The 25,964-nt window shown below is 37.1% G+C and overlaps 1 pseudogene; it reads left to right on the top strand.

Annotated features, from left to right (window-relative positions):
* Positions 1-8,433: 8,433 nt before the first annotated feature.
* LOC101542986 (histone H3.1-like) overlaps positions 8,434-25,964 on the top strand; it is a 56,481-nt pseudogene continuing 38,950 nt past the window's right edge.

Consider the following 25,964-nt stretch of genomic DNA (forward strand, 5'->3'; position numbering starts at 1 on the left):
AAGGTATATAGTTGTTGGAAAATAGTTCAAGAGATGGTCCACAGATATTTTGGTAGAAGAACAAAGAAATGGTCAGAAAGACAAAGAAAAAAAACTTGAGAATGTGCTAATGAGAAGATAACTGAGGAAATTATTGTTCAATTCCATTGTGAACTTCTGAGTGATGAAGTAGAATATGCCTCAGATTTGAGGACTGCTCAAGGGATACTATCTCCTCCAAACTTCTAGCCGACATATGTTCTAGTGACAACAAAAGTCCTAAAGCAGTGAGATGACACATGATTGCCATAAGAAATCACGGTATGTGTGGGAATTATGAATGCCAATTGATTTGACAAGGCACCTAGGACATACTTATTTTGTCACATTTGAACAGATTTATGGCTTTCTTTTGAATAACTAGACCTCAGTAAATAGCAAACCAGTCTGAGGTAAAACAAGTCTAGAGAAAGGTACAATCTGAATAAAAGCATTAAAAGGATACTTACATTGACCTATGCTTAGAGGTCATTCTAGTCACACCACCAATACATTATCTTTTGGCTTCTTTAGAATAACTTTCTATTTCTATTTCTATTCACTTTCTATTACTCACAACCAAAGTATGTCAATGATTTAAGCATCCAGCCTCACAATTTGGTGTGCCAGAGACTAAAATTTAAGTATCTGTTGATAATGCAGTTACTACAGAAAAAGGTTCCTGCTGCTAAACAGACCCACCTGCATCTATATTTTTATTTTATTCTAAATCTAATTTCCTTCTCTAGTTTTTAATTCTATGGTAACAATAAACATTTGCCTCTTTATACATTAGTGATTAGGTATTTGAAGGGTATTGTTCTTGGCCAGTGATGATACACAAGGATTCTAAGGAAATTACTTTAATGGTTAGTCTTTAAAAATATGAATATGAATCACCAAAACCCTTCAATAATATTGAGGGTAAAACAAAGTGTTTATAATAAAGATATTGAGATTAACTTTTTCATAATTGTTGAAAGGTATTTTATTATATCCACATCATTTTAATAATTAGACCCATATTTTCTTTAGAGGAAACTTTGAGTCATATGTATGAAGGTTTTTCTTTCAAATTGGAAATCACTTCTTATAAGATGCCTTCACAAATTAGTTTCCTTTGTCTGGATCTTTAAAACTCTAATTAATTATTTTATAGCACTTCATCTAGGAATAACATATGTGAAATTTCTATTTTAATTTTGCGTGGTGTCTTTCTAAATTTTATAAAAATGTGTCCATTAATCTATCTACCCATGAAGCAAAATGAAAAGTGAGCACAATACCAAAGAATACCAAAAATTTAAATTAGTGGTTAAGATCAGGCATTAAATAATACCTCTGTTGCTCTTGTGAAATTTATCCCTGGGATTTTAGGGAGTTTGCAGTAGCTTGATATCAATAGGAGAAAATCAATTACTCTCATTTGTCTCTAATACTTTTGAGACTATAGATATATTTGCGTCAAAATTCTTTTCCTACTTCTTTTGTAAGCAAGCTGTCCTCAGAGTCAATAAGAATGATCTAACAGATTCTGCACCTAGGAGCACATCGTTTATTTTCCTATTTCTAAGTATTTAAATTGGGCCGTGGTTAACTACATCCTGAACTCGAGTTCCTTCTGAATGAGTCAAATTTTGTTCACACACATTTTCTTTTTTGCTCCTTTGGACTCACACCAGTTTTTTTCTATGCTGTTTTATAGGGGGGGGAAAACTAACACTTATAATATGAAAGGTTTATTAAACAAGAAAAAATATACCTTATGATAGGAAATAAGTAACTATCAAACTGGATTGAAATTAATTTAAATAGTTTTTAGGTAATCCTCCCCGTCCAAAAAAAAAAATTCAGATTCTACATATGGGTAGTAGAATTTCTTTGTACTCTGGCTTATGAGACTGAATATTGTATTTTTCTAAATATTACAGAAAAAGTGGGCCTGATAATTTTTTGATAATGTGCTTTTTTATCCTAACCTTGCATAGAGCAAACTTATCTTAATAATTAGTAACTTTGAGTTATATGACGTGGCAACTATAGTAAAAAATTCTCATTATCTATCTTGTTCTAATCTACAGTTAAAAAACTTTAAAAAAGCATTAGCAAAAAAAGAATTAGTAATAATGTTTACTTATGAAAGTGAAAATTTATTTTAGGAGCTTGTAGTTAGATGCTCAGAATAATTGTGTTTAAAACTAAATATAAAATATATGAACAATATAAAAATTTACAAGTCAACATTGCAACAATGGTAGAATAAGAGATGTGTATGCATTGTAAGCAACATAAAATAGTAACAACTAAGCAGTCCCTTTGCCTAGCTAACTGCTATGATTATTATTTCTTTATATATAACACTATAATTCTACTTTAATTTTTATATCTCCTATATGTGAAAAAAAATCAAAAATATTCCAAGATACCCAGTACCCAAACCTGTCATCATTTTCCATTGCTGCACAATCTAAAACTGATACCCACTTCCTTAAAAGATATTCAAGTCTTGAAAGTAAAAGGAGTGACACACTTACCTTCTACATGGTACGCCAGGGTTCATTCTGGTGTCCTATATGGTCCTCAGAGCACATAGTCAGAAGTAATCCCCTAAGCACTGCCAGATGTGACCCCAAAATAGAATAAATTCCCAGAAATGTAGCAGGATATATATTATAAGACATAAGGTGCTTGCATTATGTGCTGTTGACCTAGTTGAATTCCAGATATGCTTGAGCACTGGGAATTATTATTTCTGAGAACAGAGCTATGAATAGCCCCTGAACACCAAAAACACAAAAATAAATACAAATTAAAATAATAAAAAATCACAAATACAAAACATATACCTTTGTCCTGCCCTCACTCCTGCCTCCCCACTGGACACACACACACATATTAAAATGTTCATGGTTCTCTCTCCTCAGCTGTACAAGCGTGAATCCAGACCCAGCAAAACCTCTTTCGGTGTGAGCAACTCCTCGCAGAATGTCTCCAGCCTGAGAACTAAGCCTCGGCCCCGTGCCCACCCGGGAGGGGAAAGGTATTTCTCTCTCTCTCTCTCGCCTCTTTCTCTCCGGGGATGAAGGGCGCGGTGGTCGCCATATTAAGACGACCACAGATTGGGTTTTCAAGCCTGCAATTATCTAGTATCTGGAAGAAATCTCCCTGGACTTCTTGTTAAAGTACAGAAATTCAAAACCGCGCGGCCGCTACTGCGGCCGCTTGACCTTATTTGTCTTCACAGTAGGTCTGAATCTAGTGGGGTACTCCTAACAACAATAGTGAGGTTTGTGTTGAAATATTGAATGTAACCAAAGTAAACAGAATGTAAAATGAAACTTATCAGTTACAAGGTAGGGGGTGGGGGGGGCGGGATGGGAGGTGTACTGTGTGGGTTTGTTTTTTTTTTTTTGGTGGTGGTATATGGGCACTGGTGAAGGGATGGTTGTTTCAGCATTGTATAACTGAGACCTAAGCCCGAAAGCATTGTAATCTTCCACACGGTGATTTAATAAAATAAAATAAAATTAAAAAAAAAATGTTCATGGTTCCAGTCCTAAAGCTCATACTAATTAAGTTAAGGAATACTTAACTCTGTGTGACTAATGTATTTTAGATATGGTAAAAAAAATTAAAACTTCAAAAATGTCTATGGTAAGGATAGTTTAGAGTATGAAGGATGTAATATGAAATTTTCTGATTTTTGTTTAAGTTGCTTATTCAAAATAAATTGAGATTGTATGATAGGCTTTTGTACTATTGATTTATTTATTTTTTAAAAAATTAATTTATTTATTTTTCAATTGAGTCACCGTGAGAACAGTTATAGGGCTTTTAGGATTGAGTCTCAGACATACTATGTTCAAACACCCATCCCTTCACCAGCACACATGTTCCACCACCAATAACCCCAGCTTACCCCCCTCCCACTCCTCCTCTGCCTGTGTGGAAGATGATTTTCATTTTACTCTTTCCTTACTTTGATTACATTCAATTTACAACAGGAAACTCACTATCATAATTTGGAGTTTTCCCCCCAACAGTCAGACCTGTTGGAATGGTGTCATTAGGTTGTATGTTTTCTATTGTTGTTAACAAAGATCATACGATGTTGCACAGTTGTGAATGCAGCCACCCAGATTTGGAATTCTGGTATTAAGTCCAGAGGTATTTCTGCCAGCAGCTGCTGCATTCTGAGATTGGTTTCTGTGGCACTGAGATCATGGCTGTTCAGAAGCGGAGGAGCTGTACATGGGCAATCACTCAAGGTCTCATTTGGGCAGGAGGCAGGGCCGGTTCTGCCTCCCCCATTGCAAGATTCCCCATGCATTCCATCCCATCACTGCAAACTCCTACCTCTCTTTCCAATTGGTTCTGAACAGTGTTGGTTGCCATGCTGTCCAGGGGGGAAAAGGCCAAGGGACAGAGACCCTTCCCCTCCTGGAGCTGCACGGGGCTGGAGCCTAGTTCAGAGTTCAGGAATATATCTGCCAGTAGCTGCTGCGTTTCTGAGATTGGTTTCTGTGCTTCTGCGATAATGGACATTCAGGGGTGGTGGAGCCATTCCTGAGCATATTTTTTGTTTATTAGGAAAGGTCTCCCGGCCGCATAAGCGGCCACATGGTTTGGAGATGTCCCAGTCCCGCATACCGGAGCCATGTTAATAGAATCTCAGTGTCGCCGAGGCTCCATCTAAAGAAGGTGGTAATATTGATTTAAATTTACTATGCAGCCATTAAAATTAGTAATATAAAAATCCTCCCAGTTTTTCTATTATTAACATGAATAATTGTATGTTTTGTTACAATGAAACTCTTTTCTCACTTTTGTTAGAAAATTGAGTATTGATATTTTATATTTTTGAATTAAAATAATTATAGTAGGATAAATATGAGGAAGAGAGGGTGCATTGAGAGTACATGTGTCAGGGTGAGATGTGGGAAGATCTCCAATATAAGGTATGCCAAATATTTTTTTCATTTTATCACTGTCACAGTCATCACTGTCATCCCATTGCTCATCGATTTGTTCAAGTGGGCACCATAACGTCTTCATTGTGAGACTTTTTGTTATTGTTTTTGGCATGTTGAATATGCCACGGGTAGCTTGCCAGGCTCTGCTGTGTGAGCAAGATACTCTCGGTAGCTTGCCGGGCTCTCTGAGAGAGGCAGAGGAATTGAACCCAGGTTGGCTGCGTGCGAGGCAAACGCCCTACTTGCTGTGCTATTTCTCTTTCCCTTTTTCAATTTAATGAGGAAAAAAAATGAATCAGTTGGACAGCCAGAATAAAAATGTTTTATAAAGACCACTAGAGATTTGTCTTTAAACCCCCTTCTTTTCTGTGTGTCACACCCTACCAATTTAGTTTTAATACAATTATTTCAATCAAATCAACTGAGAAAATTTATGTCGAAGAAAAACAATATGTGGGGGATTTTATTAGGGGTGTAAAGGCATTCCACAATGCACACATATTGCTCAATGACTTTAAAGAGTTTAAAGGTTCATATGTTAATGGGAGGTTAAAAAGGAACTGAAATAAATGTGAATAATTATGTGTACATATTCAGTAAAATTTTATATTCTGAGCTAATCTGGTTCTCAGAGAGCATTCAAGAATTTCTACTTAGCAAAATATTGTATAATTTTAGCTTTCACATTTTTCTTTTAAATAGATATTTTATAAATGTATAACACAATTACACATAATGAAAAGAGATAATTATTAAACTTTGTCAAGCACTTTATATTTTATATGCCAAGATCCTAGATTATTTCTAAAGGGAATACAAAGAGAAAACAGTGTTTTGACCATTCACAATTCTAGGATATAATTACAGAAGATTGCATAGTATTTTATTCTGATTCACCTGAAGATACTGTTTGCAAAACTCAATTTCAATATTTTTCTTTGCAACTTTACAACATGCCTCAAAAATGGGTTGGTATTTGGTTCCCTTGGAGGTAAACCAAAAGTCATTTAGCCCTTTCAATGTATAAATTTGTGTTCTAGAAAACTCTAAATTTAAGTTTCTATAACAGTCTCTAATTGAAATCTAGGAAATCCTATTCATTGAGAACAGAGATTGCCTAGGCTATGACGAAAATATCACCCAAATATAGAGAACCAGGGAATAAAACATCTTCACATTATGAAATAAATAAGCAAATTGTAGAAATTGCATCTGTTTCATGATGTAGAAGCAGATTTTAAATTCTCCCCTTGTAGGTTCTTTAATAAATGTAGATTTATATACTGTTTCGAGTTATTACATGTAAGGCTTTCTTTTAATCACCTTTTAATAGAACTGGCATTATCATCTAATATAACTAGTCATAAATACTTAGAGATATTTGTCAAATGTTTAGTAGGAGACCTGGACCATTACAAACATTTCTCACAAAAAAGTAATTTTCATTTTCTTCCCAAATGACAGTGCAGTTATTAGACTCCATCTCTAAAATGCCTACAAGCAAATTTAATTAGTCAGTTAAATGAAACTGTCAGAAATTTAAGAAACATTTTTGTAGTAAATTATAGCCCTAGGTATTTCTTAATTTGCTTTGTGTAACTTCAACTGGAAAGTATGTTTGTAATATTCTATTTGTTCAGCATGGATGAAGGTCACTTCACATTCCCTTTCATCTTCAAATCATCTGGCCATTTCACAGCTGTTTGAATTTTAATGAGAGAATGGTTTGGAGGATACAGTAAGAACAAAACGAGCAACAACCAAAAAACCCCACCAAAAAAAACATTTGGCATTTATGAGGTTTATAACAATTTTGCTCTTGGAAATTATGGAGCAAGGCTTATGCTTTTGTTTCAAGTCATAAGTTATGGAAATTAATTCCAGAGACAAAATTAAAAGGTGTAAAATTATGGTAATTATCGTCATGTTAACTAGATATCTTTATGCATTAAAAGCCAGGTCTTTTACTAAGGGTCAGGAATGGTATCACAAAAGCATAGCCTTTGATTGAACAGATCTTTTTATGTAGAATCTTTGCCTGTAGTGTCAGGCAAAAATTATTCAGAATACCTCTCTGTTAAACATTAATACTGTCTCTCTACCTAAAGACAAGGCAAAAACAAAACTAATGCCAAGATAAAAGGTAGCTTATGGGTAACCAGATGAGTTTTTATAAAGTCCTATTTATCAAGATAAATTTTCAGCATTAAAATAGTAGTTTTGCACTAGATACACATGCCATTCACAGACTGAAAATCTTTCTTTTCCTTGGTCCTGTATTATAAGATAGCAAAAGTAGAACTCACTTGGACACTTTTCAGTTAGGTACTTGTCTTTGACGTTAAGTGTCTGTGCATTTGGCCTCTTTTGGTGGTGGTAAATCTCAGGAACTTTAAACATAAAAGCCTAAACATTAACTATTCTAACCTTAGTATCTACAATAAAACTAAAATACAACTAAATATATTAATATAAGAGGATAATTGTCTTAATTCTTCTTTGATTCATTTCTTGTTCACTGAAATGCTGCTTATCTTCAATTTGTTGGAGGTTTTCCCAGCTTTCATTTTGTGGTTGATTTCTAGCTTTTTTTCATGGGATCTTAAAGACAAGTGGATTAAGCACTTGAGGTATATATGCAATGTAGTATTACTTAGATTTAAAAAAAATCTGGAATTTTTTATTATTATTATTATTTTAAATTTTAAAAATTTTTTATTAAAACACCATGAGAGAAGTTACAAAGTTTTCGGTTTAAGTCTCAGTCATACAATGATGAAACACCCAGTGCACATTTTCCACCACCAAAACCCCAGTATCCCCTCCATCCCACGCCCTCTTCCTGTGTGCCAGACAATTTCCATGTTACTCTCTCTCTACTTTGATTACCTTCAACATTTTGACACCAAACCCACCATTATTATTTGGGATTTTACTTTAACACTCAGATCTGCCAAAAAGGCAACATTAGACAATTTGTTTTCTATTACTAATTTTGAATTGCATATGATGATGCATGGCCACTATTGTGGCTATGCGATTTAGGAAGTTTTAATAATGAAATCTGGAGGGATTTCTGCCAAAAGCCGCTGGGTTCTGAGCTTTGTTTCTGAGTCTCTGGGATCATGGCCAATAAGCAGTTCAATCAGCAGCCAGAGGGCTCCTGTGTGGGCGGCAACTCAGGGTCTCATTGGGGGAGCGAAGGGCCAGCTCTGCCTCGGTCCCATGATGACCTGTGTTCCGCATCTCTGCAGCCCTGTCCCTGGCTGTCCTTAGACCTCTGGAAGATGGTGGTGGTGACATAGCCACCAGGGGAAACAGGCCAAGACACAAAACCCATTCCCACCTGGGTTGTCCAGTGCCAGAAACCTAATGTGTAGTCTGGATACATTTCTGCCAAAAGTCACAGGGTTCCAAGCTTTGTTTCTGAGTCTCTGGGATCATGGCTGATAAGCAGCTCAATAAGCAGCCAGAGGGCTTGATCGTGGGTGGCAACTCAGGATCTCCTAGGAACAGGTGGGAAAGGTCTTGCTCTGCCTCTATCCCATAAGGCCCTGCATTCCTCCTCACTGTGGGCCCCTCCATGGCTATGACTAGGCCTCTAGAAGATGGCAGCAGAGACCAAGCCAGGGAAAACAGTCCAAGGCATGAAACCCATTAGGTTGCCCTCGGAAACCTAATGTGTATTCTAGACGCATTTCTGCCAAAAGTCACATGTTTGATATCCAGCAATACAATGATCGATCACCCATCCCTCCACCAGTGAAAACTTTCCACCACCAATACCCCCCTTATGCCCTCCTTTTCCATTTCAGTCCTTACCCTGCGGCTATGGCAAAAAATGGTTCAGATACTCTCTCTGTAGCTTTGGGCATTATCCTTTTCTTGGATATTTCCACCACCATTCAAGCCTGCCTTCTAGGGGCAGATGCTAGATCATCTAGTTTCCATTGCTCTCTTTGAATATCAGGAAAGGTTGTGCTGCCACATAAGTGGCCGTGCCATTCAGAGAAATAGTCCTGGTCCCGTGTTCCCATACTGGAGCCATGCTTGTAGAGGCTCAACGTTGCTGGGATCCCATCTGGAGAAGGCGGGGAGACTGCACCTGCTCCATCTGGGGTACCCCGGTGATATCGACTCTGTTTGGGGCCTAGAGCATTTTCTGGCGTTGTGGACTGGAATTTATTTATTTTTTGGCTTTTTTGGGTCACACCTGGCAATGCACAGGGGCCACTCCTGGCTCTGCACTCAGGAATTACCGCTGGCGGTGCTCAGGGGATAATATGGGATGCTGGGAATCGAACCCGGGTCGGCCGTGTGCAAGGCAAACTTCCTACCCGCTGTGCTATCTCTCCAGCCCCTGGAATATTTTATTTTATTAAAATTTTGGAGTTAGAAGTTGTTCATTTAAACAAAATTAGTGCTAGAGAGAAAGATATTACCAGATGATCTCACACATATGCACTATAGTTAGAAATGAAGAATGCACACACAAACACACACACACAAACATGAGCATTATCTAATGACAACAGTACAGGGCTTTGACTTCACAACTGAGGTTAACAGGTGTAGCGTGGAGTGTGAGGGAGGAAGAGTATGGTAGAAATGATACTAGGAAAGTTTTGGTAGCTCTTTGTCACTCTTGTGGTGGTGGATGGATAGTAGTTTTGTAATATAAACATGAGTACAGTTTTGTAGATATTTAACCTTAAATATAATTATTTATTGTTATAAGTATCATATTTGATTTAGGGGTCACACATAGCAGTACTTACGGGTACCCCCAGCATATTATTCATAGGTTGTTCCCTGTGGTACAGGTGCTTGGTTGACCATATGATGCTTAACTGGAATATTTGGGAATACTCTAGATATATGACTCTGGTGTATCTTTGAACTATCTCCCTTGTCCCCCTAAAATAATGTTTAGAAAATGAGAAGGAAGAAGAAATGGTAAGAATACAGTACATATACTAAAGTGCATCAATAATTTTTTTTAAAATTTATTTATTTTTAATTAGAGAATCACCGTGAGGGTACAGTTACAGATTTATACACTTTTGTGCTTATACTTCCCTCATACAAAGTTTGGGAACCCATCCCTTCACCAGTGCCCATTCTCCACCACCCGTAAACCCAGTGTCCCTCCCACCCTCCCCAATCCCATTTCCCCCCCACCCCACCCTGCCACTGTGGCAAGGCATTCCCTTCTGTTTTCTCTCTCTAATTAGCTGTTGTGGTTTAAAGTGCATCAATAATTTAAATTTTATACACAAGATGAAACAGAAATTGACGTGAAGTAAGCAAATAAACTTAACTTTCAAAAACAGATATTTAACATAAATAAGAATATTAAGGTAAACGATGGTATAGTGATTTATAATATCATTTTTAGAATGTTTTAGTTGCTTAGTGATTCAACTCATATCCCAAACCATTGTCAACCTTTCTCCACGCATATCTCAAGTTGCCCTCCAACTACCTCTACTCCCTTATTAAACTCATTTTTAAAATTTAATTATACTATGTTTTATAATCTGCTTTTAAATTTATATATATATGTGGTTTTGGTGTAGACAGTCACCTTGCCTTTCTATTATCAAAGTGTCCCAGACCCTCAATCAATATCTTTATATCACCCCTAGTGATATAAAGTTATCATGTATCTGTATATTATATACATATAGTGATATACATTCCCTCTTGTCTATATAAAAAAAATTCTTCAACAATCTATCTGCCTTTGAACTTTGGGGTTGTTTCCAAGTTCTGGCTCTTGTACCAAGTGCTGTAGTGAACATAAGCATGAACATAAATTTTCAAATTAATGTTTTGGTTTTTGAAGATAGATACTGAGAAATGGCAGTGCTTGGTTATATGGAAGCTATATTCCTACTTTTCTGAGAAATATGCTTATTTTTTATAAAGAGACTGAACCAAACAACATTTCATCAACAGTTAAAGTAGATTCCTTTTTCATAATACCTCCCCAAACTCTGCTTCCTGTCTTTCTTGCATATGTTATTCTCATTGGCATGAGATAATTTAATGGTATTTTAAATCATGTTATTTAAAGTATGCTAGAAGTTAAAATTACATATTAACTGTAGAATGTTTTTGAACTTTAGATTTCTGAGTCAAGCAATCTGCATAGCAAACTGTAGCTTCACATTTTCTAAATAATCTTGCAGACTAGTAAATAGTTATAATTTATAACATCTCCATTTATTATTTACTTTAGCCATAAAGTAACTCTGATCTCTTTAGCCCATTGTTAAAAAACTAACAGTTAAAACAATTTTAAAAATTATTCTGGTATTAATATCTGGGTTTGAGAATAGAATTTCTTGTTTTTTAATTATAACATGAATACTATGAATCTGACTTTTGGTTTTTCTTATTTATGAATTTTACACTTACTCTTATAATAAAGGTTGTTGTATATATAGGGTCCAGTAAGTAATAAATACATATCTGCTCTATAACATTTTAGTTTTTTAAAGAAATAGTTTGAGACTGATTTTTTTTTCTGATTTGAATGTCATTTGAATACTCTAATAAATTTGTCTTTTGAAAGTCATTGAAAAAAACTTCACCTTCAGAAAATTAGGGTAAATATTCGCTATTAAAATGCTATCATTATTACCAAAGTTAATTTTAAGGAAAACTTGAAATGTTATTATCATTGCTAATGTTAATTTAATGGAATGATACATGGGTACTCTGTAGCACTGCACTGTAGCACTGTCATCCCATTGTTCATCGATTTGCTTAAGCAGGCCCCAGTGACATCTCCATTGTGAGACTTGTTGTTATTGTTTTTGGCATAATGTCAAAAACATTTCCTCTGACTCGCTATTTGCGTATAGGAAGGCCATGGATTTTTGAGTATTGATTTTATAGCCTGCAACTTTACTGTACAAGTCTATTGTTTCCAGGAGTTTCTTGGTAGAGGTTTTAGGATTCTCTAGGTATAGAATCATGTCATCTGCAAATAGTGAGAGCTATACGCCACGGGTAGCTTGGCAGGCTCTGCCTTGCGGGGGGGGGGGGGGGGATACTCTCAGTAGCTTGCCGGCCTTTCAAGTGGGACAGAGGAATCAAACTCGGTGAGTCTCGTGCAAGGCGAATGCCCTACCCGCTGTGCTATCGCTCTAGTTCAGGTACTCTAAATTGGTAAAAAGATAAAGACTAAGTTGACCTTATTTTCTGTGTTCTGTACTTTGATGTCCTCAATTGTGTTTCATTATAATCCAGGATTGGTGAGCACATGGTTTCTGTCACAGTGATAAATGCCAGAAGCTAAGTAATAAGACATTCTGTACTCAAATTATGTTGATAACATTAATAATTATTATAATACTTAATCTTCATCAAACATCACCTGCTAGTTAAAATTCCAAGTATATAATATGCATTAGGTTTAATCTTCTCAACACTGCATGGTGCACATTGTTGTTATGCCCTGTTTTCAGATTTTGAAAATAAGGAATAGGGTAATTAGGAATATTTAAAAATATATCACTGTCAGGACTCAAAATTAAAGGCATGGTTATTATATGATACTTTAGATTGTATGATTTTTGTTGTTTTTGGGGAGGCACACCTGGCAGTACTCAACACTTATTCCCAGCTCAGTTTTTCAGGTACAACCAAAATTGTTTAGGAAACTATTCAGTGCTAGGGATAAAACCCAGGACTACCGCATAAAAAGCTTGCACACTAGCCCTTGAACTTCTGTGCTTTTGATTCAGTTACCATGAAAAAGAAGATACAATTATATTTTTTTCTTTGTAACAGATTTATTCATACTATTTAATTGTTTAATTTGTGATTCACTAAGCTTCATTAAGTCTTATTGAAATGTTTCTGTCTTTAGTCTCAAAGAACAATTTTGCTTTCAATATTGGCATAGCATAGTGCAAAACTCCCTTTTCCACAAATGCCCTAATACTGGCCAAATTTAAATTATGAAATGTAATTAAAGTAAAAATAAGTAATGGCATAAATATATACACCATTAATACATTACTAAAGCATTACTGTATAAAATGTATGGTATTTGGAATTCATAAATGGTATAACAGGAGAGAACTGGAGCTTCATGTCTAAACATAAGTTCCCTTATGTGAATACTTCTAGTGGGCCAAATTTAAATAATGTTATTATGTAGCGAATTGTGTAGGGAAAATTAGAGATTTTGTCATTAAAATTAAAAAAGTACATTTATCTTCTATGGGCTGGAGCGATAACACAGCGGTTGGGCTTTCGCCTTTCACGCGGCCAACCCGTGTTAGATTCCTCTGCCCCCCTCGGAGAGCCCGGCAAGCTACTGAGAGTATGGAGCCCGCACGGCAAAGCCTGGCAAGCTACCCATCTGTATTGGATATGCCAAAAACAGTAACAATAAGTCTCTCAATGAGAGATGTTACTGGGCCCGCTCTAACAAATCGATGAGCAACTGGATGACAGTATGACAGTATCTTCTATACTACACCATACACAAAACAACTCAAGTTGTGTTTGTGTGTTTGTGTGTGTGTGTTGGTGGTTGGGGCACATCTGGCAATACTCAAGGATAACTCCTGGCAGTGCTTGGGGAACCATATGGAATTTCTAGAATTGAACCTGGGTCAACTATGTGCAAGACTAGTGTCCTACCCACCATACTATTGCTGAGACATAAAACAACTCAAATTGATTTAAAATATTGCACTGTAGCACTGTCATCCCATTGTTCATCGATTTGCTCGAATGAGCACAAGTAATGTCTCCATTGTGAGACTTGTTACTGTTTTTGGCATACCAAATATGCCACGGGTAGCTTGGCAGGCTCTGTCGTGCTGGCAGGATAGTCTCAGTAGCTTACTGGGCTCTGCAAGAGGGACAGAGGAATCATACCCAGGTCGGCTGCGTGCAAGACAAACGCCTTATCTGCTGTGCTATTGCTCCAGTCCAAAAGTATTAAGCATAAGATCTAGAACTAAAATAAATTGTATTTTCTTGGGGCTGGAGAGATAGCACAGCGGGTAGGGCGTTTGCCTTGCACGCGGCCGACCCGGGGTTCAAATCCCAGCATCCCATATGATCCCCTTAGCACAGCCAGGGGTAATTCCTGAGTGCAGAGCCAGGAGTAACCTCTGTGCATTGCCAGGTGTGACCCAAAAAGCAAAAAAAAAAAATTAAATTAAATTAAATTAATTGTATTTTCTAGAGAAAAAGCTTACTGATAGTCTTGATCATGATTACTTACTGGACTACAGTGTCTTTGAAGTAAAGGATTTATGCTGATAAAATTAGTGTGCTTATTTATAGTATTACTTACTATAAATTTATTGCAGGAAATGGAATACAGAAAGCAATATGTACATGTTAATTCAAGCTGAAAATCTAACACAAATGGAAAATTTTCCTTTTCATACTTTGGTACACACTAGAAGACATATAAAATAAATGAGTGATATTAACTTACTAGTATCACTTTTTAAGTTATAGGATTGGTTGTTTTCAAAAACTACTATTCTTTTGGGATTTTTTTTTTTTTGGTTTTGTTTTATTTTGTTTTGTTCTTAAACCAGACACGGCAATGCTCAGAGGTTACTCCCAGCTCAGTGTTCTCTGTTGTCCTAATGGTGCCATGCGGACCATGCTGCAGATTGCGCTAGGTATTCTGACATGCTGCTCTACACACTCTCTCTCTGAACTATCTTCCTGACACCAAAGTAGATTATTTTTAATTTATGTCTTATTATGCCTAGAACACAGCTTCCTTTCGAGTTTTTTTTCTTGGTCTATGCTTATGTCCCTTTCCTCTGAATTAAAACTCTTACTGGAGTTGGAGTTGGAGTATTCATATGCCAAATACAGTAACAATGATGGGTCTCATTCTCCTGACCCTGAAAGAGCCTCCAATGCAGCACTGTTGGGAAGGACAAGTAAAGAGAGGCTGCTAAACTCTCAAGGCTCAGATGGATGGAAATGTTACTTAGCCTGCTGCAGCAAATCGATTATGAATGGGATGACAACGATACAGTGATACTGGAGTTGGAGACAGTACATTGGGTAGGGTGCTTGCCTTGCATGGGACTGGCCAGGCTTTAGTCCCCTGACACCTTATATGATATTTCCACATTCTTCTTAATATTTATCTTAATATTTATCTTTGAAAGTTTCCTGTATGCACTCTGTTAATTATTTGAACCTTCTAAAACACACTGGCAAACCTCTACCTGTTTTGAAAAGAAAGCTTATATTCTGACATCTCAATGACAGCACTTAGTAATACTTTAGCTTTTACAAAAGGCTATATTAAATGTCCTTGTTCTGACATATATTTAGATTTTAAAGATGACACAGAATAATACTTCTATGTTCAAGTTTTACAAAAGAGCAAGATTTTGCTGCATTATTTATAGGCAGTGTTCAATCTTATTGGGGACTCAAAGTCTACTCCAGCACCAGAATTATCTAATAAAAGTAATCACAATACATTCATACAAATATTGTCATGACTTGTAGTTCCCTCTTTTTTATGCCTTATATAATTATCTCCTTCCTTTTGAAAGACTCATCTTGTCAGGTATTGATTTAATTTAGTTTTATTTATTTAAATCCATTTTATTTAACTTTACTGAGTTATAACTTTCCTACATGATATTTTCATTACAGTTTAATGCACTTGAAAGTGATTTTATAAGAATATTATAGTCTTAAGTTCAGTACATGTCATGCTAGTAAGAAAAGAGAATAATTTGAAACTTTTGATATTAAAAGATTAGTTATCCAGGAAAAGAGGCAACTAACAGTCAAATATAAGCATGCAAAACTATGGTTCAAAACTCTGGTAACTTTAGTTCAACCTCTCCAGACAGCATATTTTCCTTAGTGAAAGAAACAAATGGAATTGGTCTGAACTAATAAAAAGTATAAAAGCTGGATGAATATCAATGTCATACTACAAAAATTATAAGTCTACATTTAATATTTTTATTACAAAATATAGTCAAGTCAAAAGAAAAAAATAAAAAGATTACTTACATTTTTTTAAAAATTTTATTGAATCACCATGAGATAGTTACAAGCTTTCATGTTTGGGTTATAATCCCACAATGATCAAACACCCATCCCTCCACCAGTGCACATTCCCTACCACCAATATCCCGGGTATACCAACCCTTTCACACCCTCCCCCTGCCTCTATGGCAGACAATGTTCTTCATACTCTCTACTTTGGGGTGTTATGTCTTGCAACATAGACACTGAGAGGTCATCAAGTTTGGTCCATTATCTACTTTTGGCACACATCTACCATCCCAGCTGTTTTCTCCAGCCATCATTTTCTTAGTGATCCCTTCTCTATTCCATCTGCCTTCTCCTTTCCACACATGAAGCAGTCTTCCAGCTATGGGGCAATCCCCCTGGCACTTGTATCTACTGTCCTTGGGTGTCAGCCTCATGTGATGTTATTTTATACCCCACATATGAGTACAGTCCTTCTATGTCTGTCCCTCTCTTTCTGACTCATTTCACATAGCATGATACTCTCCATGTCTATCCATTTGGAAGTAAATTTCATGACTTCATCTCTTCTAACAGCTGCATAGTATTCCATTGTGTAGATGGACCAAAGTCTCTTTAACCAGTTATCTGTTTTAGGGCACTCGGGTTGTTTCCATATTTTGGCTATTGTGAACCATGCTGCAATGAATAGATATAAAATTAATTCAAACAATAAACCTTTTAGTATTTTCATTCAATTCTCATGAGAATTGTCTTTCCTCTTTCTAAGACCTTTGGAAACACTTTGACTATTACTATATCACTAATGAATATTGAAAGAATAACAACAAGAAAATGTTTTTGGGTCTGAAATAATATAGGAAGTAGGGCACTTGCCTTGCTCATGGCTGACCTAGTTTGATGCCCAGGACCTCATATGGTCTTTCTAGTGAGGCAGCCATTAGTGATTCCTGAATGTAGAACCAGGTGTAAGACCTGAGAAACATCAGTGAGTTCCCAACCCGGAAAAGTAGGGGGAAAAGTTGGTTAGGTTTATAACTGGGCATTTATAATATATTAATATCAGAACTACGAAATACTCTCTCTACATTGTCACAAATACTTTAAGTGCCAAATTAAAAATCACAAAAATGATATTCACAATAAATATTTATTTGAAGAGCTTATTATATAGCTCAAATAATGATTGTTTTCTTTTGCACCTCTAAAGAAATACTCCTACCAAAGCATGATTACCACTTTGCACTGTGTGTTGATTAACTTGGTATAGTCACAAAACATATACTAATATTTTATAAAGGCTGCATAAATGGATAGACTTCTAAATCATGAGTACAATAATGTTTGCATAAAATATCCTACAAAAATTTAGATCCTCACATCCTATTCGATTTTTAAGAGGTATGCTAAAATTGACTGGTGTGACAATTGACTCTATAGTTTCCAAATTTAAGTGTAATAGCAATGTTTGACACATTCCTTGTGGGAATGGCATGAATCCCAGGTCAGAGGGCTATAATTTCTCTATCTCTATTTTATTTTATTATTTTTTTAATTTTTTTCTTTTTTGGGTCACACCCAGCAGTGCACAGGGGTTACTCCTGGCTCATGCACTCAGGAATCACCCCTGGCGGTGCTTAGGGGACCATATGGGTTGCTGGGATTTGAACCCGGGTCGGCCGCGTGCAAGGCAAACGCCCTACCCGCTGTGCTATCACTCCAGCTCCTCTATCTTTATTTTATGAGATTCTCACAATTTTTTCTTTTTCCTCATATTTGCTAACTAAATCTATTAACTTCAGAAAAATATCCAATCTGATCGATTTATCTTAGTTGTATTTGTACATGTTAATGTAAATAGCCTATGATTTGTGTTGAAAACTACCAGGGTCCAGTATCCAAAAGACCACAGAAAACAATGAGCTTTTTTAGCATGAATTTTTATTTTGCACATGACAAGCAAGCATTGAGTTTAGAAAGCTCAGAAAGCTGAAATTGCTGACCGGTCAGGACCATCCCTCTAGTCAGAGAGTTACCTCCTCCCTTGTTCTTTCACCCTTTTTATCCCCTGATTTCTGGAAGCTTCCCATTTCTTGGTGGTTCAGCTAATTTTCTGGGGATCTTTTACTTGATTGGTTGCTTTTTGATAGTTCAAGTTGAGCAGGTGCTGTGGTAAACGCTAATGGTTTTGTGATTGGTGGCCTCCTGCTGGTTCATGCTGAGCAGGTGCTCTGGTAAACTCCTATCAGTTGTTACATCCTGCCTGGCAGGGTTACTAGCTAATTCTCCAATCTTTAAGATATGTATCAAGGCATATAAATTTTCCACTAAACAGGCTTTGGGTACAAAATGACTACTACTTTGAAATGGCGGGACTTCTAAGTTGAGCTGAGCTATACGTGTTTTCCCTGGTAGTAGGTCTCACATTCCCCTGTTTCTCTTGCAACGGAGTCAAATCCTTGACTCTTCATGGGCACACAGGAGGTTGTAGTGGGTCCTCGGCACCATCTCTTTTATGGCCCCTGTTTTCCAAGGGAGTCCAGCCTCCTCAGTGTCTGCTGCTGGAAAAGTTCTTATCAGGTCTTCCTTTCTTTTTTTTTTAAACTTTTTATTAAATCACCATGTGGAAAGTTACAAAGTTCTCAGTTTTATATGTCAGTTATACAATATTCAAACACCCATCCCTTCACCAGTGCCCATATTCCACCACCAGAAACCCCAGTATACCCCCCGCCCCCACCCCCTACCCCCTACTGTATAACTAATGAATATCACTTCATTTTTTCTTTACCTTGATTACATTCCATAATTCAACACAAAACTCACTATAGTTGTTGGAGTTTCCAACCAAGAGAGACAGACCTACTACATTTGATAATTAGTTTTTCATTGCTGGAAATGAAGAGATATGTAGCCCCACTGCTACAAGTACATAACTCTCACTCTCTCTCTTTTTTTTTCCCTTTTTCCTTTTCCCTTTTTTTTTTCTTTTTCCCCCTCATCCCCCTTCCCGCACCTCATAGTATGGTGTATGCCATGCCGTGTCGGCCAGCGTGGGGCTTTTGCTTTGTTCACAGTCCAGAGAGGTGGCTGCTACATTAAAAACCTTCAAAATTTCAACAAAAACTTACTGTTATTATTTGGAGTTTCCCCCCCCAAGTCAGACCTGTTCAAAAGGAACCGTTTCACATTGCTGACAATTATAAATGTTAAGTCGAGCTGACGCGGCAGCGTCCGCGCGGTTTTGGATTTCTATATAAAGTCCAGGGAAAATTCTGCCAGAAATTACATAGCCCAGCTCACAGTCCCAGTGCATTGCTGTAAGAAGTCTCTGAATTCAAAGTCTTTAGGCGCAGAGTGTCCGATTCTCGCTCAGCGGCTCCGGATTTATCTGGGCTGAGGGCGTGCCGGTTACGCCCCCTTCCCATGAGTTCCTGGGAGCCCCAAAAGTAAAAACCGAATACCTGTGGGTTTGGAGTCACAGAAGATGGCGCCTGCTACATGGGTGCCGCCAGGCTGCTGCTTTCCGTGCAGGAAGACAGGGTGGGGAGGAAAAAAAATCCACCCCCGGCAGCACAGAGTTGTAGCCCAGTTTGCAGTCCCAGTGCATTGCTATCAGATGCTGTGCTGGATGCCCGAATGTGTTACATCTCTGGAATCAAAGTCTTTAGGCGCAGAGGGTCCAGGTCTTCCTTTCTGTATCCAGGAGGTGGATCAGGCTTAGGACTGGTGACTTTATTACTTCCCAGAAATTTTATAATGTGTGTGCGTGCTTGCATGGTGTGTGTGTATGTGTGTGTGTGTGTGTGTGTGTGTGTGTGTGTGTGTGTTGGGGGGATGGGGGAGCTTCCCTAGTCTTCCTGCCTTTATTAAAACCTAGTCAGTGCTTTCATGGATTGAATTTAATGACACTTTATGAAAGTGACTTAGTAGAAGAGAAACAAACAAGGTTAGCTCCACAACAATGTTGGCTTTTGTATTAATGAGGTAGTTCTGGAACTCTGTTCAGGAGACTACCAACTGTGTGTCAAAGAGATATGTGGACAGAGATTCAAGTTGGTGGTACTGTTAAAATTTGAGAATGAAGGTTGTAGGATAATATTGGGTTTGTCCTTTCAGCCTGCTGCAGGGAACTTAGTTTACCTTAAAACACTGTTCTTTATGTATGGACACAGGAAGACAGTTAATATTATGCTTTGTAACTTGGGAGCTGATTGACTCTAATAATATTTACTCCTGGGCATCTGCTTTCTCAACTCAGTTGCCCTTAGTTCCTAGCAATCCAAAAGCAGGGTCCCAACGAGGGACAGAGTGGACCCAGGGCAAGCTGTGAGCTACCCTGGCATCGAAATGGGCCAGGCCAAAGCACCACAATACTCAACTATAAGTTGAGAGCATGGTCATAGACAAATGCTGTCATGATCCAAAAGTAATGATGAGACTTGGACCCTGCTGGGGTTAGGAAGACTAATCTGACCCGAGGACTGTGGTGTAGAAAATATAGTGAAATGTCCGCAGAAAGAACCAAACTTTAAGTTTATATCTCTTACTTTGCTCATACAGAATGACATTGCTAGAAATATTTGGAGTAGATTTACTACAACTATTTAAGTGTATTCACTAGCTAAGAAAGCAACACACTCTTGTTTGGATCCCACCCTTGAGCAGATCTCCAAGTAATCTGAAATAATATCGTTAGATGAGATTTTGTTAATCTCCTGGAGAAATGGTCTTACCCCTCTTTGTTGAACTGTTAATTTTCAACCCACCTTTGTGCTACCACCCTATGTGATTGCTATATAAACCCAGACTGTAGAAGAGGCAAGATAGAGGGCACAAGAGAAGACAGGGAAGAGAGAAGACACAAAGGGGAGTATACACAAAAGCAGAGCAGAAGCAGGAAGAAGACATAGAAGCAAGGAGAAGACACAGAAGCATAGAGAGCAGACACAGAAGCAAGAGAGAAGACATATAGTAGGAGAGAAGACATAGATACAGACAGAGGTCGGAAGAGACTAGAGGAGAGACTAAAGAGACATAGAGAGATAGAGATAGAGAGAAAGACAGATAAACAGACAGACAGAAGAGAGCACAGCAGCACACACAGAAGCAGAGCACAAGGAGGAACCATTCTGATCCGGTCCATACACAACAGCTTGAGAGAACCAAATGCAAGCAAAGAGAAAGAGAGAGAGAGAGAGAGAGAGAGAGAGAGAGAGAGCCACTCCGAGAGCCCGAGAACAACATACTCATCACATCACACCCTCCCATGCACACGTCTTTGTATTTTTTACAAAAAAATTTTGTATCTATAAAAGTGCAGTGAAGTGGAGTACCATTAACCTGCATGGCGATATTCTTATATTACTGGTTTTATATTAACTAAATAGGAAGGGAAAGCATTTTGAAAAATAATCTAAAATACACTGACTAAGAAAAATTAATAATATGGATTTTAAAGCTGATTGGAAAAAATAACTTTGTTAAAGGATCATTTGGGGTTGGATATTATAGGGGTTAAAGCTTTTGTTATGCAGGCAGCTGACCAAAAATTTAGTCCTCAGGACAACTATGGTCCTCAGCACAGATAAAAAAAAAAATCCTAAGCACAGTTAGGTATAGCACCAAATGAAAAACAAAGATAGGTAAAGTCAAATAGCTAAATTGGGCAAACATTTGGCCAAAAAATAAAAAGATACAAATCAATAAAATAATAATCTTTCTCAAATATATATGCATATATAAATGCACATTTAGTGAGTCTTCAATAAAATTTATATGGATGTTTTTGTTTCTCTTTTTAAGGGACTGTGACCAAATGCTGTTAAATTGACTTGCAATAATTAAACTTTTAGAATATCCTTAAATAATTCTGGAGATAAAGAACATGGAAGACTTTCCTCTGCACAACTTTGAATTATCCTATAAATCTATAATAACAAAAACTGCAGTATTGGAATAGAAGAAAACTCTCAGACAAGTGGAAAAGAACTGAGAGCCCAGAGATACTCAGGTAGAGGAAAGGCTATTCTATTTCTTTTATCTTAATTAATTAATTAATTAGTTAGTTAATTTTTATTTTAATGAATCATGGAATGGCTACTCTTTAAGAAAGGATCTAGGAGTATGAAATGGAACAAGAAAGACCTCTTCAACAACGGTTGGTGAGAAAACTAATTCCCATGATAAAAATGATTTTAGGACCCAAACTAACATCATATTACAAAAGGTAATTCAAAAGTTATCAAATATATTAACATTAGACATGAATCCCTAAGTTACTTTGAAGAAAATATAGGCAGAACTCTAGACAATACTAGAGGAAGCTATTAGGACAAAAAAATTACAACAAAACTAAACAAAACAAAAACAACCCTGTGAGTAATGGAAGTAAATATTTGTTGATTACATATCTGACAAAAGGCTAATATCAAAGTTACATAAAATGTTGAGACTGAAGCGGTCATCGAAGCCATAGCCAAACTGGGCATTCAAACTCAGTACATCAAGATCCTCTGTGGCAGTATTATGGATTCACCACTAGGATCTCACCATTCTACAAGGAAGTCATCATTGATGTAAAGACAAAGTTTTGGCAGGGCGATACTATTTCATCAAAACTCTTCTGTACCGACGTCCAGGGATAGCTAAAACAATTCTTGGGAAAAAGACGATGGGAGGTATCACCCTCCCCAACCTCAATCTTTACTACAAAGCAGTAACAATTAAAACAGCATGGTACTGGAACAAAGGCAGAGCCGTAGACCAATGGAACAGGGTGGAATACCCTTACACACAACCCCAAATGTATGATCATCTAATCTTTGATAAGGGAGCAAGAGATGTGAAGTGGAGCAAGGAAAGCCTCTTTAACAAATGGTGCTGGCACAACTGGACAACCACATGCAAAAAAATGGGCGTAGACCTTGCCCTGACACCATGCACAAAAGTCAGATCAAAATGGATTAAAGACCTCAACATTAGACCACAAACCATAAGGTACATTGAAGACAAGGTCGGCAAAACCCTCCACGATATTGAAGATAAAGGTATCTTCAAAGGTGACACAGAACTAAGCAATCTAGTAAAAACAGAGATCAACAAATGGGACTACATTAAACTAAAAAGCTTTTGCACCGCAAAAGATACAGTGACCAGAACCCAAAGACTATCTACAGAATGTGAAAGGATATTTACACAATACCCATCAGATAAGGGGTTGATATCAATGGTATATAAAGCACTGGTTGAACTCTACAAGAAGAAAACATCCAACCCCATCAAAAAATGGGGCGAAGAAATGAACAGAAACTTTACCAAAGAAGAAATACGAATGGCCAAAAGGCACATGAAAAAGTGCTCTACATCACTAATCATCAGAGAGATGCAGATCAAAACAACCACAAGATACCACCTCACACCACAGAGACTAGCGCACATCCAAAAGAACAAAAGCAACCGCTGTTGGAGAGGATGTGGGGAGAAAGGGACCCTTCTTCACTGCTGGTGGGAATGCCGACTGGTTCAGCCCTTCTGGAAAACAATATGGACGATTCTCAAAAAATTAGAAATTGAATTCCCATTTGACCCAGCAATACCACTGCTGGGAATATATCCCAGAGAGGCAAAAAAGTATAATCGAAATGGCATCTGCACATGTATGTTCATCGCAGCACTGTTTACAATAGCCAGAATCTGGAAAAAACCCGAATGCCCTAGAACGGATGACTGGTTGAGGAAACTTTGGTACATCTATCCAATGGAATACTATGCAGCTGTTAGAAAAAAGGAGGTCACAAATATTTATTTAAGTGGATCGGCATGAAAAGTTTCATCCTAAGTGAAATGAGTCAGAAAGAGAGAGACAGACATAGAAAGATTGCACTCATCTATGACATATAGAATAACAGAGTGGGAGACTAACACCCAAGAATTGTAGAAACAACTACCAGGAGGTTGACTCCATGGCTAGGAGGCTGGCCTCACATTCTGGGGAAAGGGCAACTCAGAGAAGGGATCACCAACTATAATGTAGTCGAAGGCCATGTGGGAGAAGGGAGTTGCGGGCTGAATGAGGGCTAGAGACTGAGCACAGTGGCCACTCAACACCTTTATTGCAAACCACAATAGCTAATTAGAGGGAGAGAACAGAAGGGAATGCCCTGCCACAGTGACAGGGTGGGGTGGGGGGGAGATGGGATTGGGGAGGACGGGAGGGATGCTGACTTTACTGGTGGTGGAATATGGGCACTGGTGAAGGGATGGGTTCCCGAACTTTGTATGGGGGAAGCATAAGCACAGATGTGTATAAATCCGTAACTGTACCCTCATGGTGATTCATTAATTAAAAATAAATAAATTATAAAAAAAAAGTAAAAAAAAATTTAAAAAAAAACCTCTTCTGTACCACCCTCAAGAACATCATGCGATGACTGGAATGGGAAGGAATGGGAGTGAAGATAGACGGTCGGCAACTACACCATCTCCACTTCACTGATGACATTGTTCTCATAATGCCAAACATTAGCCACGCAGCACAAACGCTGGCCGACTTTGACCTCGAGTGTGGAAAGGTCAGACTGCAGCTGAATTTCAGCAAAACGATGTGACCATAAACCTAACATGATGGCCACTTAATACCTGTATTGCAATCCACAACACCCAAAAGGAGAGAGAGAGCAAATGGTTTTTTTTCCCTCTGGATACTGGGATCATTGGTGAAGGAGAATGGTCACTGGTGGAGGGGTGGGTACTTGATCATTGTATGACTGAAATGTAAGCATGAAAGTTTATAAATCTGTAACTGTACCTCACAGTGCTACATTAAAAAGTAAAATGTTATAAAATTTAACAGCAGAAAACAAACACTATCAAACATGAGACAAGATGGCTTCCCTTGCTATAATTCATACTATTTCAACCTTCATCAAAGATTTGTTGTTATATATCTGATGATTTGTTTGTCTTTGTTCCAATATTGCACTGTCTTGATTATTATACATTTATAGTATAATTTAAAGTTAGGAAAGGAGAAGACTTCTATCTTCTTTATTCTAGAATTTTTTTGAGATTGAATTGTATGGGGTTATTACTCCATCTAAATTTCTAAATTTCTACAACATTTTTTCTATGTCTGAAAAATGTTAGAAATATATTTAGGGGAACCGCATTAAATATGCACAAGGCTCTGGATTGGGCAGGGATTCATTTTAAAAATATTAATCCTTCCAATTCACAGAAAAAAGCATTTTTTCATTCTTTGTGTCCTCTCTTATTTCTTTTAGTAATGATGTATATTTTTCATTGCATTAGTTTTTTACTTCTTTTGTTCAGTTCATTAACATTTTTGATTTTTGAGGTGTAATTGAGAATGGTCTTTCCAAATCTTTTTCTCCCTTCTACTTTATTGTTTTATATAGAAATGCCATAGACTTTCTTGCTAATTTTATAAACTACTACTATACTGTACAAGTTTTCTGTTTCTAGAATTCACAGTGTTTAATTTTTGTATAATCAGTACCCTATCTCACACCACACATATTTCAAAATAGATTATAAACCTGATATCCAGACCTGACTCTACAAGTCATATGAAGGAAAGTATAACCAGGACTTACAACACATTAAATTCAGAAGCTTCTTCAATGCCTCAGTGCAACTGACCCAGAAAAATGGCAGCAAAGATAAACTAATGAGACTACAACAAAATAAGATGCTTCTGCACTGCAAAAGAAATTATGACTAGAAAAAAAAATTAAACCAACACACATTGGGAAAAATATTTTCACTTCACTAATCTAACAAAGGGTAAGTATTCAAAAAAATTAAAGCACTTATAAAACTGAACAAAATATTTTTCAAATGGAGTGAAGAGCCTAACAACACTAACCCAAACAAAAATAAAATAAATGTTGTCATAAGAAGCATTAAATATCACCTCATGTCAGTAAA

Source organism: Sorex araneus, chromosome 1, assembly GCF_027595985.1.
Source record: "Sorex araneus isolate mSorAra2 chromosome 1, mSorAra2.pri, whole genome shotgun sequence".
Lineage (NCBI taxonomy): Eukaryota > Metazoa > Chordata > Mammalia > Eulipotyphla > Soricidae > Sorex > Sorex araneus.